Source organism: Halichoerus grypus, chromosome 9 (genome assembly GCF_964656455.1).
Source record: "Halichoerus grypus chromosome 9, mHalGry1.hap1.1, whole genome shotgun sequence".
NCBI lineage: Eukaryota > Metazoa > Chordata > Mammalia > Carnivora > Phocidae > Halichoerus > Halichoerus grypus.
The window spans coordinates 117,978,641-117,993,194 of NC_135720.1; positions in this window are offsets into that span (position 1 = coordinate 117,978,641).

A 14,554-nucleotide genomic window follows, 5' to 3' on the forward strand; every position below is an offset into this window, starting at 1 on the left:
TATCTGATAAAGGACTTGTATCTGGAATTATTAAGAATTCTCAAAGCCCAATAATAAGACAACAAAAACCCCACTGAATGATCAATTTGTATAGACATTTCAACAAAGAGAATTATACAAATGGCAAATAAGTGAAGGAAAAGATATTCAACATCTTATGTCATTAGGGAAGGAAAAACCACTTTACACCTATGAGAATATCTAAAATTATGGAGACTGAACAAGCTAAGTGTTGTTGAGGATTTGGAACAACTGGAACTCTCATATACTTCTGGATATAAGTTAACATACTCAAACATACAGCTTGTATGTAAACACTTATGACAGTTTTATGTGTACTAGCCATAAAATAAAAACAACCTAAATATCCATCAACAGGTGAATGGAAAAACAAATTGTGGTATACCCATACAATTGAATACTATTCAACAATATAAAAGGAATAAATTATTGATAAATAAACACTGTGGATGAATCTCAAAATAGCTATGCAAAGTGAAAAGTGAAAGAAGACAGACAAAAAAGTGTAGAAACTACATGTCTTCATTTATATAAAATTCTAGAAAATACAAACTAATCTTAATAACAGAAAGCAGGTTGCCTGGGGATGGAAGATGGGCAGAGAAAGGCAGGACAGAGGAATTACAAAAAGGGGAGTGAAAAAACTTTTGGGAATGATGGGTAAATTTATTCACTAATTATTAATTATTCTCCTAATTGTGGGATGGCTGCTTAAGCAATACATACATATGTCAAAACAACAAATTGTACACTTCAAACATGTGCAGTTTATTGCATGGTGATTACACCTATTCAATTAAGTTGTAAAAATAGGTATATATGTTGAAAATTGGTATTTGAGTCTGTATGTAATTGGGGGGGCACTAGAAGATTTTAAGAGGAGGATGATGCCCATGGTGCTACATGTAAAATTAGCATTGAATTCATGAAACTGATTTTTCTGGAAAAAATTTTCAAAGTATTACCCCCTAAAATGAACTATATGGTATTAGGTTACAGTTAGAGACATCAGAATGAATTCCTGTTTAGCCTAATACAAGTACCAGTTAATAGATAAAGAAATAATTGTAGATAAGTGAGTATATGTGGGTTACTATGTACATATATATATCCTAGCTCTGTCTATTAAGAGGGCCTAGAAGCAATGGGACCCACCCTGGTAGCAATGAGCATATCTAGCACACAGATGTTGATTTTTAATAATACCATTCTCCAATAAAAGGAATGAGGGCTCTTGGAGGGCTGATTCTTGGATTGTGACAGAAAATACAAGGTAGATCTGGAGCATCTAGTGGTGCCAGCAAGAAAGGAAGTATACAAGAAACAAAATGATTAGAACATGTTGAAGGGACATAAGAGCAAAACTGAAAGGGCTTCCAATGGCCAAATTTGGAGGAATTGGAGCAACAAAAATAATGACATAGTATTGGACTGTAACCCAAAGTGTAAAATAAAAATCCAGGAGTCCATACTGATAGAAATAATGAATGAATAATTGAATGAACTAATGAATGAATGAATAAATATTGACAAATCTTACATATAGAAGAATCCCAAATAATTTATGTATAACCTTTGCCCTCTAGGAGATGTAGCTTAGTCCTTCCTCCCTGCCCCAACCTCCTCCTTTGTAAAGGCTTTGCTTGATGATTTTGTTTGATGACTTGCTTCCAAAGAGAAGAGTATAGACATGAGAGGGTAACGTTACATGTGGAGACACCTGGAAAACACTACTTCAGGTAGTTAATCCAGGCTATTATCATTGATGTCATGTTAATAGCATGTACCCTTAATATGATATAATGAGAATGGCATTTCAACTCTGTGGTCTTCCTCCAAAAAACCCAAAACCACAGTCTAACCATTAGCAAACATTGAGGAACATTTCTACAAAATACCTGACCAACACTGCTCAAAACTGTCAAGGTTATCAAAAACAAAGAAAGACTGAAAAACTGTCACAGATCAGAGTCAGATGACTAAATGTAATGGTGATATCCTTGATGGGATTCTGGAACAAAAAAAAAGACATTGGAAAAATTAGTGAAATCCAGATAAAGTTTGGAGTTCAGTCTATAGTAATGTACCAGTGTTGGTCCTAGTTTTGACAACTGTACTATGGTTATGTATAATGTTAACCGTGGGGACTAGATAGGGCAATTCTCTGCCCTATCTTTGCAACATTTGTATAAATCTAAACCTATTCTAAAATAAAATGTTTATTTAAAATGTGTTATCCACCTCATTCTGGTCTTTAGGCAGACTAGTATGACCCCTCCCCCCCCAAAAAGTTAAAAACCATATGACCAAGATCAACCTTTATTCACCTCAAAGTAATTTCTCATGAAAAAAGAAGAGAAAGTCCTCCTCCAATATAATACTTGGCTCTTGGTGTTACCAGCTTAAATTTTCAAAGTTTTACAGCTTAAATATGAGGTCTTACTGTTCTAAACCTGATAAAATTCCATAAAGGGAACTATTAGCGGTCTAGCAGGGGTCTAGTGAATTTGTTGGAGGCCCCCAGAGATATAAATTATATTGATGGCGTCTTTCAGTTGAAGAGAGAAGCTTTAGAAGAAAGGAACAAGAAGGCTTTATTCACGGACAGAGGATGAGTTAATGAGCCCCACTATCAGAAATAAAACCTGAGAGCACAAGTCTTTGAAGTTCCCAGTTGTAACTTTATAAGTATTCTGGATATATCACGAGCAGCTTGGTTAGATCCTTTACTTTGCTTTCAAGCACTCTAAATATCCCATTATTGCAGTTGTGATTATCTAGTTAATATTTATCTCCCCAGCCAGACTATAATCTTCATGAGGCCAGGCTCCTGCCTGTATGCGCCCCAACTCACCTCAACTCTGGCCTAGTGCCTCACACTCAATAAATATTTTGTATTAGTTTCTTCCCTAACATTACCACAAATTTAGTGACTTAAAACAACACAAATTTATTAGTTTATAACTCTGTAGGTCAGAAGTCTGACATGGGTCTCACTGGGTTAAAATCAAGATTCCAACAGGCTACATTCCTTTCTGGAGGTTGTAGGGGAAAATCTGTTTCCTTTTCATTTGGTCTGTTGACAGAATTTCGTTCTTTGTGGTTGTTGGACCTAGGCTTGTGTTTTATTGCTGGCAGTAAGCTGAGGGCCAGCTTACTGGCTCCAGCTTCAAGAGGCCTCTGGAATGTGCTCATGGTCCCATTCCTCCATCTTTAAGGAACTGACAGGTTGAGTCTTTTCTCACGTTGTATCTTTCCAGTCTACTCTTCTTTTGTCATTCTCCACTTTTAAGGATTGGGCCAAGATAATCACCCCATCTTAACGTCCTTAATCTTAATCACATCTGCAAAACCCCTTTTGCCATGTAAGGTAACATATTCACAGATACCAGGGATGGTGCGGGGGAGACATTATTCTGCTTACTACACATTTGTTATATAAATGTTGGATGAAAGAGTCAAAACTATAGGGTGGGAAATTCTTTTTCAATTCACTATACACTATGGGAACTTTGTAAGTTTTGTAACTTCTTTACTTTCTAAAAATGTGTTGTTACAGTCTGGAAACAACAAATGTTGGTGAGGATGCAGAGAAAGTGGAACCCTCTTACACTGTTAGTGGGAATGCAAGCTGGTACAGCCACTTTGTAATTGGTATGGAGATTCCTCAAGAAGTTAAAAATAGAGCTACCCTATAACCTAGCAATTGCACTACTAGATATTTACCCCAAAGATACAAATGTAATGATCCAAAGGGGCACATGCATCCCAATATTTATAGCAGCAATGTCCACAATAGCCAAATTATGGAAAGAGCTAAGATGTCCATCAACAGATGAATGGATAAAGAAGATCTGGTATATATATACAATGGAAATTTACTCAGCCATCAGAAAGCATGAATACTTACCATTTACATCTACGTGAATGGAACTGTAGGGTATTATGCTGAAAGAAATAAGTCAATCAGAGAAAGACAATTATAAGGTTTGACTCATATGTGGAATATAAGAAACAGCACAGAGGATCTTAGGGGAAGGGAGGGAAAATGGAATGGGAAGTAATTAGAGAAGGAGACAAACCATGAGAGACTCTTAACTATCGGAAACAAACTGAGGGTTGCTGGAGGGGAGATAGGTGGAGGGATGGGGTAATTGGGTGATGGGCATTAAGGAGGGCACGTGATATGATGAGCACTGGGTTTTATATGCAACTGATGAATTATTGAACTCTACATCTGAAACTAATGATGTACTATATGTTGGCTGATTGAATTTAAATAAAAAAAACAAAAATAAAAATTTTTTGTTACATCATTTCAGTTTCCCTGTACTGATTGGTTTTGTTGTAATTGGCAGTGACACCCTTAAAAACAAAAGAAGAAAGTGTTCCACTTTAGAAAATCAAATGATAAAAGCACTTACTAAGCATTAAGATAACCCAGAGACTTGGTTAAGTGCTTGAGATGCATCAATTTATTTAATTCTCACAAACTCTAGAAAATGAATACAAGTGTAATGTCTTCATTTTGCAGTTGAGCAAGCAACTCATTTTGTAGTTAAGCCAAGTTTTAAAGATTTATTAAATCTCCCAAGTTCGTACAGCTAGTCACTAGTGGAAGAGCTAGTATGCAGAACCAGTTCTGACAAAGTCCATCGCAGAAGTATCTACTCAAAGAGCAACTCTGCCAGGCATTAGCCATTATCTGAGTTTGGGAGCTAATAATTCTAAGAGATGGAATAGGTGGTGTCTAATTACCTATAGAGAAAAAAAGAAAGAAAAAGTCCTTGGTGGCCTTAGCAAAGAAAAAATTAGGAGTAAGTGAGGGAATCTGAGTGGCTCAGTTGGTTAAGCATCCGACTCTTGATTTTGGCTCAGGACATGATCTTAGTGTTGTGGGATCAAACCCCACACTGGGCTCCACGCTCAGCAGGGAGTCTGCTTGAGATTCTCTCTCTCCCTCTCTCTCTACCCCTCCCTCCTGCTCTCTCTCTCTACCCCCCAAATAAATAAATAAATCTTTTAAAAAAATTAAGAACAAGTGGGGCAAAGCTACAACTGAGGGTGGATTAGAAGAGTTGATCTGAGCCTGAGAAGGGATCCAGAAACGGACTTCATCCTCTCTATTTAAATTTTATGTAGATATATAAAATTTATTTTTATAATCTTTAAGCATTCTCAGCATTTTTACCAACACCATTATTGAGTTATAATTCACATAACATGCTGACCCTTTCTTTTTATTTTTTTTGAATCTGCAAAATGAAACTTTTATTGTGTTGATGATATTTTTAGATCTGAAAAACATTGTGCATTTAAACAATAAGCTTTTTTATACATCTTCTTCAGCCATATGTATTTTTTAAGTTTTATTTATTTATTTTTGTTTCTTTTTTTATGTTATGTTAGTCACCATACAGTACATCATTAGTTTTTTTTTCTGTTTTTTAAAAATTTTTTTATTGTTATGTTAATCACCATACATTACATCATTAGTTTTAGATGTAGTGTTTCATGATTCATTGTGTATTACACACAGTGCTCCATGCAATATGTGCCCTCCTTAATACCCATCACTGGGCTAACCCATTCCCCAACCCTTCCCCTCTAAAACCCTCAATTTGTTTCTCAGAGACCATAGTCTCTCAGGGTTTGTCTCCCCCTCTGATTTCCACCCCCTTCATTTTTCCCTTCCTTCTCCTAATGTCCTCCATGCTATTCCTTATGTTCCACAAATAAGTGAAACCATATGATAATTGACTTTCTCTGCTTGACTTATTTCACTTAGCATAATCTCCTCCAGTCCCATCCATGTTGATGTAAAAGTTGGATATTCATCCTTTCTGATGGCTGAGTAATATTCCATTGTATATATGGATCACATCTTCTTTATCCATTCATCTGTTGAAGGGCATCTCGGCTCTCTCTCTTCACAGATGACAAGATACTTTATGTGGAAAACCCAAAAGACTCCACCCCCAAATTACTAGAACTCATACAACAATTCAGTAATGTGGCAGGATACAAAATCAATGCACAAATCAGTTGCTTTCTTATACACTAAAAATGTAACTGTAGAAAGAGAAATTAGAGAATTGATTCCATTTACAATAGCACCAAAAACCATAAGATACCTTGGAATAAACCTAACCAAAGAGGTAAAGGATCTATACCATAGGAACTACACAACACTCATGTAAGAAATTGAAGAAGTCACAAAAAGATTAAAAAACATTCCATGCTCATGGATTGGAAGAATAAACATTGTTAAAATATCTATGCTGCCCAGAGCAATCTATACCTTCAACGCCATCCCAATCAAAATACCAATGGCATTTTTCAAAGTGCTGGAACAAACAATCCTAAAATGTGTATGGAATCAGAAAAGACCCTGAATCGCCAAGAAAATGCTGGGGAAAAAAAAAACAACAAAAAACAAAACCACAAAGCTGGGGGCATCACGTTGCCTGATTTCAAGCTATATTACAAAGCTGTGATCACAAAGACAGCATGGTACTGGCACAAAAATAGACACACAGACCAATGGAACAGAACAGAGAGCCCAGATATGGACCCTCAACTCTATGCTGACCCTTTTTAAAGTGTACAACTCAATGGTTTTTAGTATATTCACAGAATTGTACAATAGTAACAATCTAATTGCAGAATATTTTCATTACCTAAAAAGAAAAAGTACTCATCAACAGCCACTCTCCATTCCCATCTTCTGATCCCCAGGCTAAGGCAAACACTAATTTACTTCTGGTTTGTATAGATTTGCCTATTCTGGACATTTCACATGATTGGATCATACAATATTTATCTTTCTGTATCTGGCTTATTTCAGTTAGCATAAGATCTTCAAGGTTCATTATGTGATAGCATGTAGCAGAATTTCATTTCATTTTAAGGCTAAATAATATTGCATTGCATGATATACCACAGTTTGTTTACCCATTCATCCTTTGATGAGCATTTGGATTGTTTCCACCGTTTGGTTATTGTGAATAATGCTGCTATGAATGGAAGTGTACAAATATCTGTTCAGATCCCTGATTCAATCATTTGCTGTACATATTCAGAAGTGGAATTGCTGGATCATATGGTAATTCTGTGTTTAATATTTTGAGGAACCACGTCATTGTTTTCCAAAGTGTCTGCACCATTTTTATATTCCCACCAGCAATGCACAGAGTTCCAATTTCTCCACATCCTCACCAAAATTTGTTTTCCATTTTTGTTGTTGTAACAACAAAATGTTTTTTGTTGTTTTTAATTACTGTTGTAATTTTGTTGTTTTTTGTTACTGTTTTTTAATAATAGTCATCCTAGTGCTGTGACATCATACCTCATTGTGGTTTCTATGTGCATTTCCCTAACGCTTAGTGACATCGAACTTGTTGTATTTATTGGCCACGTGTATATCTTCTTTGAAGAAATGTCTAAGCAAAACCTTTGCCCATTTTTGATTTGAGTTGTTTCTTTTTTGGTGCTGTTGAGTTTTAGGAGTTCTTTATCTATTCTGTATTATGAGTCCATTAGTAGATGTGTGATTGGCAAATATTTTCTCCCATTCTGTAAATTGCTTTTAATTGTGTTGATAGTGTTTGATGCAAATAGTTTTTAATTTTGATAGAATCTGATTTGTCTATTTTTTTCCTGTGTTGCCTATAATTTTGGTGTCATAGCCAAGAAAACTTTGCCAAATTCAATTTCATGAAATTTCCCCCTAAGGTTTTCTTTTAAGTTGTTTTATAGCTTTAGATTTTATGTCTATGTCTTCAATACATTTTTAGTTAACATTGTATATGGTGTTAGGTAAGGGTCTAAATCCATGGTTCTGCATGTGAGTATCTAGTCTTCCCAGCATCATTTGTTAAAAAGACCTTTCTTTCCCCTTGAATGGTTTGGGTATTTCCACCAAAAATCATTTTACCATATATCTGATTCATGGGCTTATTTTGGGGGTCTCTGTCCTATCTATTGGTCTATATGTCTGTCTTTATGACAGTACCACACTGTTTTGATTTCTGTAGCTTTGTGGTAAGATTTTAAATCAGGAAGTGTGAGTGCTCCAAATAATTTTTTTTTTCTTTTTCAGGATTTTTTTTTGGCTATTCAGCTTCTCTTAAGATAGGTTTTTCCATTTCTTCAAAAAAACATTGTTGAAATTTTGATAGGAATTGCATTGACTCTATAGATCCCTTTGAGCAGTATTTACATCTTAAAAATATCACAATTGATGAAAATGGAATGTATTTTTATTTATTTGTCTCTTTAATTTCTTTCAACAATGTTTTATAGTTTTCAGTGCAAGTATTTTATCTCCTTGGCTAATTCATAAAGGTTTTATTCCTTTCAATGTTACTGTAAATGGAATCACTTTCTTATTTCCCTTTTCAGTTTGTTTACTCTAAGTGTATAGAAAAACAAATGATTTATTTGTTAATTTTGTATTCTACAACTTTGCTGAAATTATACATTAGTTCCAACAGCTTTGTGTGTGTGTGTGTGTGTGTGTGTGATCTATCTTTCTACATATAAAATCCTGTCATCTGTGAATAGTGATAATTTTACTTCTTTCCAATTTGAATACTTTTTATGGCTTTTTATTGCCTAATTGCTATGGCCATGCTGTGTACTGATTGCCCCACAAATTCATACATTGAGGTCTTAATCCTCAATGTGTTGGCTTTGGAAGTGGGGCCTTTGGGAGATAATTTGGTCATGAAGGTAGAGCACCCATGAATGTGTTTAGTGCCCTTATAAGCAAAGACACAGGAGAGATGATATTTCTCTCTGCAAAATGAGGCTACAACAAGGAGAGGAGGTCACCTGCAAACCAGAAAGAAAAGTTAATAGGAATCAAACTTGATCTTAGTTTTCCCAGCCTCTAGAACTGTGAGAAATAGACATTTGTTATTTAAGCCACTCAGTTTATGGTGTTCTGTTTTAGCAGCCTTACTAACCAAGACAATCTATAACTTCCAAAATTCTGTTGACTAGAAATGGTAAAAGTGAACATTCTGGTCTTGTTCCTGATTTTAGAGGAAAAGCTTTCAGTCTTTCTCTTTGAGTATTATGTTAGCTTTTTTTTTTTTTTCCCATACATGGCCTTGATTGTGTTGAGTAGTTTCCTTTCATTCCTAGTTTGTTTTTTTTAGTGTTTTCATCCATGAAAGAGTGTTGAATTTTGTCAAATGCTTTTTCTGCATCAGTTGAAATGATTTGTGAATTTTCCCCCTTCATTCTGTTAATTTGGTGTGTATTACATGATTAATTTTCGTATGTTGAGGCATCTTTGCATTGCAGGAATAAATTCTACTTGGTTGTGATGTATAATCCTTCCAATATGCTGCTGAATTTGGTTTGGTATTATTTTCTTGAAGATTTCTCTATCAATATTCATAAAGGGATATTCATCTGTAGTTTTATTTTCTTGTGGTTCTTGTCTGGCCTTGGTATCAGGGCAATCCTGGCCTCTTAGAAAGGGAAGAATTATTCTCTCCTCTTCAATTTTTTGAGCTTGAGAAGGATCGGTGTTTTTTTTTTGTTGTTGTTGTTTGTTTGTTTGTCTTGTTTTGTTTTGTTTTGTTTTAATATTTGGTAGGATACACCAATGAAGCCAACTTGTCTGGGTTTTTCTTTGTTGGGAGGTTTTTTTTAAATTACCGATTCAGTCTCCTCACTAGTTATAGACATGCCCAGGTTTTCTATTTCTTCGTAAGTCTTGGTAGGATTTTGTCCATTTTATCTAGGTTGTTCAATTTGTTGTCATACAGTTGTTAACAGTGCCCTCTTACACTCTTTTATATGTCTGTAGAATTGTTAGGGATGTCTCCACTTTCATTTCTGATTTTGATAATTTGAGTCTTCTCTCTATTTTAGTCCATCTAACTAAAGGTTTTTCAAATTTGTTGATCTCTTTGAAGCACCAACTTCTGGCTTCATTGATTTTTCTCTATTATTTTTCTATTCTCTATTTTATTTATCTCTGTTCTAATCTTTATTATTTCCTTCCTTCTGCTAGCTCTGGGGTTAGTTTGTTCTTCTTTTTCTAGTTCCTTAAAGTGTAAATTTAGATTGTTGATTTGAAATCTTTCTTCTTTTTTAAAGTAAGAATTTGCAGTTATAAATTTCCCTCTTTGCAGCATTTTATTACATTCTATACATTTTGGCATGCTGTATTTTCATTTTCATTTATCTACAAATATTTTCTAATTTCCTTTGTGATTTCCTCCTTGATCCATTTGTTGTTTAAGAGTGTACTGTTTAGGGGCGCCTGGGTGGCTCAGTCGTTAAGCGTCTGCCTTTGGCTCAGGTCATGATCCGAGGGTCTTGGGATCGAGTCCCACATCAGGCTCCCTGCTCAGTGGGAAGCCCGTTTCCCCCTCTCCCCTTCCCCTTGCTTGTGTTCCTTCTCTCACTGTGTCTCTCTCTGTCAAATGAATAAATAAATAAAATCTTTAAAAAAAATTAAAAAAAAGAGTGTACTGTTTAACTTCCACGTATTTGTGATTAGTTTTCTGTTTCCTCTGGTTATTGACTTCTAACTTCAACTTATTGTATTCAGAAATAATACTTTGTATATCAGTCTTTTAAAACCTGTTTGGACTAGTTTTGTGCCTAACATATTATGGCTTATCTTGGAGAATATCCTATATGTACTTGAGAAGAATGTTTATCTTGTTTTTTTTTTTAAAAGATTTTATTTATTTATTCATGAGAGAGAGAGAGAGGCAGAGGGAGAAGCAGGCTCCCAAGGAGCAGGGAGCCCAATGCGGGACTTGATCCCAGGACCCTGAGATCATGACCTGAGCCGAAGGCAGATGCTTAACCATCTGAGCCACCCAGGCGCCCTGTTTATCTTGTTTTTGTTAAGTGTTTTGTCTATGTCTGTTAGATCTAGTTGGTTTATTGTATTGTTCAAATCCTCTATTTCTTTTTTTAAATTTAATTTAATTTTATTATGTTATGTTAGTCACCATACAATACATCATTAGTTTTTGATGTAGTGATCCACGATTCATTGTTTTCATATAACACCCAGCGCTCCGGGCAGTATGTGCCCTCTTTAATACCTGTCACCAGCCTAACCCATCCCCCCCCAAAACCCTCAGTTTGTTTCTCAGAGTCCATAGTTTCTCATGGTTCATCTCCCCCTCCAATTCCCCCCCCTTCATTTTTCCCTTCATTCTCCTAATGTCCTCCATGCTATTCCTTATGCTCCACAAATAAGTGAAACCATATGATAATTGACTTTCTCTGCTTGACTTATTTCACTTAGCATAATCTCCAGTCCCATCCATGTTGATGTAAAAGTTGGGTATTCATCCTTTCTGATGGCTGAGTAATATTCCATTGTATATAGGGACAACATCTTCTTTATCCATTCATCTGTTGAAGGGCATCTTGGCTCTTTCCACAGTTTGGCTATTTGTGGACATTGCTGCTATGAACATTGGGGTGCATATGGCCCTTCTTTTCACTACATCTGTGTCTTTCGGGTAAGTATCCAGTAGTGCAATTTCTGGGTCACAGGGTAGCTCTATTTTTAATTTTTTGAGGCACCTCCACACTGTTTTCCAAAGTGGCTGTACCAACTTGCATTCCCACCAACAGTGTAAGAGGGTTCCCCTTTCTCCACAACCTCTCCAACATTTGTTGTTTCTTGCCTTGTCAATTTTTGCCATTCTAACTGGTCAAATCCTCTATTTCTTATTTATCTTCTGCCTGGTTGCTCTATCCATTACTGAGAATAAGGTATTAAAATTTCCTTCTATTACAGTAGAACTATCTATATCTCCTAATTCTGTCAGTTTTTCCTTTATATGTATTTTGAAGGTCTGTTATTAGATGTGTAAATGTTTGTAATTGTTATATCAGCTTGCTGTATTGAAATTTTATTAATATAGAATGTCCTTTTTGTCTCTCATAGACTTTTCTGATTTAAGGCTATTTTGTATGATATTCATATACCCCCCATTCTCTTGGTTACTATTTACATAGAATATCTTTTTCCATTCTTTTATTCTAAATCCTTTTGTGTATCTGAATCTAAGGTGAATCTTTTGTAGGCAGCATATAGTGAAATCATTTTTTTTAAAAAAATCCATTTTGCCAGTCTATGTCTATTCATTTGAGTTTAATCTATTTATTTTTAAACTATTTGCTGATAAGGAGAAATTTATTTCTGTCATTTTGTTATTTGTTTTCTGTAGGGTTCATAACATTTTTGTCCCTCATTTCTTGCATTGCTATATTATTTTGTGCTTAATTGAAACATTTTCATTCCTTACTCATTTCCTTCTGTGTATATACAATAGCTATTTTTTTAAATAAAGTTTATCTATTTATTTATTTAAGCAATCTCTACACCTAGCATGGTGCTCAAACTTCTGACCCAGAGATCAAGAGTCACATGCTCTTCCAGGCAGGTGCTCCATAACTATTTTCTTTGTGGTTATCATGGGCATTACATTTAATATCCTAAAGCTATAACACTCTAATTTGATTATATTAGTTTGAGTTCAGTAGCATACAAACTCTGCTCCTATACAGCTCCATCCTCACCCTCTTTAGTTATTGGATGTCAAAAATTATGCATTTATATAGTGTGTGTCCAAAAACATGACTAGCAATTATTTTTCTATGTTGTCTTTCAAAACTTATGGAAAATAAAAAGTGGAGTTACAAACCAAAATTACAATAATACTAGTTTTTATAATTACCCATGTATTTACTTTTACTGAAGATTTCAATTTATTCATAAGGCTTTGATTTCCTGTCTAGCACCCTTTCATTCCAACCTGGAGGATTTCCTTTAGTATTTCTTGCAGAGAGACCTAGTGCTAATAAACTCCCTCAACTTTCGTTTATCTGGGAATGTCTTAATTTCTCCCTCTTTTTTTGATGAAGAGTTTTGTTAAATATAGAATTCTCAGTTGACAGTTTTCTTCTTTCGGCACTTTGAAAATCTCAACTCAGGCCTTCTGGCCCCCAGGTTTATGGTGAGAAATATGCTGAAATTTTGTTGGGGGTCCCATGTATGTTATGAATAAATCCTCTTTTACTACTTTGAAGATTCTCTTTTTATCTTTGTCTTTCAACGGTTTGATTATAACATGTTTAAGAGAGGGTCTTTTTGACTGTTTGGGGTTCATTGAGCTTCTTGGATTTATAGATCTATATCATGCTTCAAATTTCAGAGTTTGTAGCCATTTTTTTGTTTCCAAATCTCTATTTATCTCTCTCTTCTCCTTTTGGGACTCCACAATGCTTATGTGGATCTTCTTGATGATGTCCTCTAGTCCTCAAAGCTGCATTTATTTTTTTTAATCTTTTTAAAAAAAATTTCTGTTCCTCAGACTTGATAATTTCAATTGTCCTTTCTTCAAGCCCACCAATTATTTCATCTCCTTGTTCAAATCTGTTTTTAAATTGCTTTATTGTATTTTCTTTATTTCAGTTGTACTTTTCAACTCCAGAATTAAATTTCGTTCCTTTTATGTTTCCATATCTTTATTGATATTTCTATTTTGCTCATACATCATTTTTCTGCCTTTGTCCATGTCTTCTTTTACCTCTTTCAGTACCTTTAAGGAGACTGTAGTAAAGTCTTTGTCTAGAGCTAAGATGGAGGCATAGTAAGGGGACCCTAGGGTTGCCTTGTCCTTTGAACACAACTAGACAACTATCAAATCATTCTGAATACCCAAGGAATTGACCTGAAGATTGACAAAACAAACTGCACAACTAGAGGGAGAGAAGTGGCCACATCAAGGAAAGTAGGAAGTGAAGAGACATGGTTTGGGGGAGAAATAGATCATGGGTGCAGGAGAAGGGAGGGAGTCCTGATCCTGGAGCAACACAAGAGAGAGTGAAGAATACAAGGATACACACAAAAAGGACATTTCCCCAAAGTCATTGGCTGGGAAAACAAAAGGGGCTTATTTTGGTGAGTTTTTGCAATCACTGGGGCTCAAAGACTAGAGTTTTAGAGGTCAGCAGGCTTGGCTGGAATAGAGACCTGAAGGCACTGCCCTACTCCTGGAGAGAAGGAAGCAAGCAACCTCAGGGCAGACAGCACAATCTGAGGATCACCTAAGTAGCAAGGGGAAACACTGTTCACTCTTCTTGGAGCACATTTGTGAGAGGTGGTGTTCACAAGACACCTCTCCCAGACAAAAGAGCTGGAGGGCACCATCTCTCCCCTGCACTTCAGCATAGGTACAGAGACATGTGCCGAGGACAGCTAACCAAGACACTGGCTGTTTAACCAGCTTTGCTCCAAATCCCATGCTCTTGTGCTCTAGCATGATTGCCCTTCTGAGTCAAACTTGCATCCATACCAGTGTGGTGAGACCCTCCTACAGAAGACCAGCACAGGCTCCTGCCACAGCAAATTCTTAAAGTTTAGAGTTTTAAAAGCCAGTAGGCATGGCTGGTATAAAGGCCAAAGTGCACTGTGCTGCTCCAGGCAGGGAAGCAACCTGGAGATAGTGTGAAACAGTTACCTGAAAAATGCCTGGGA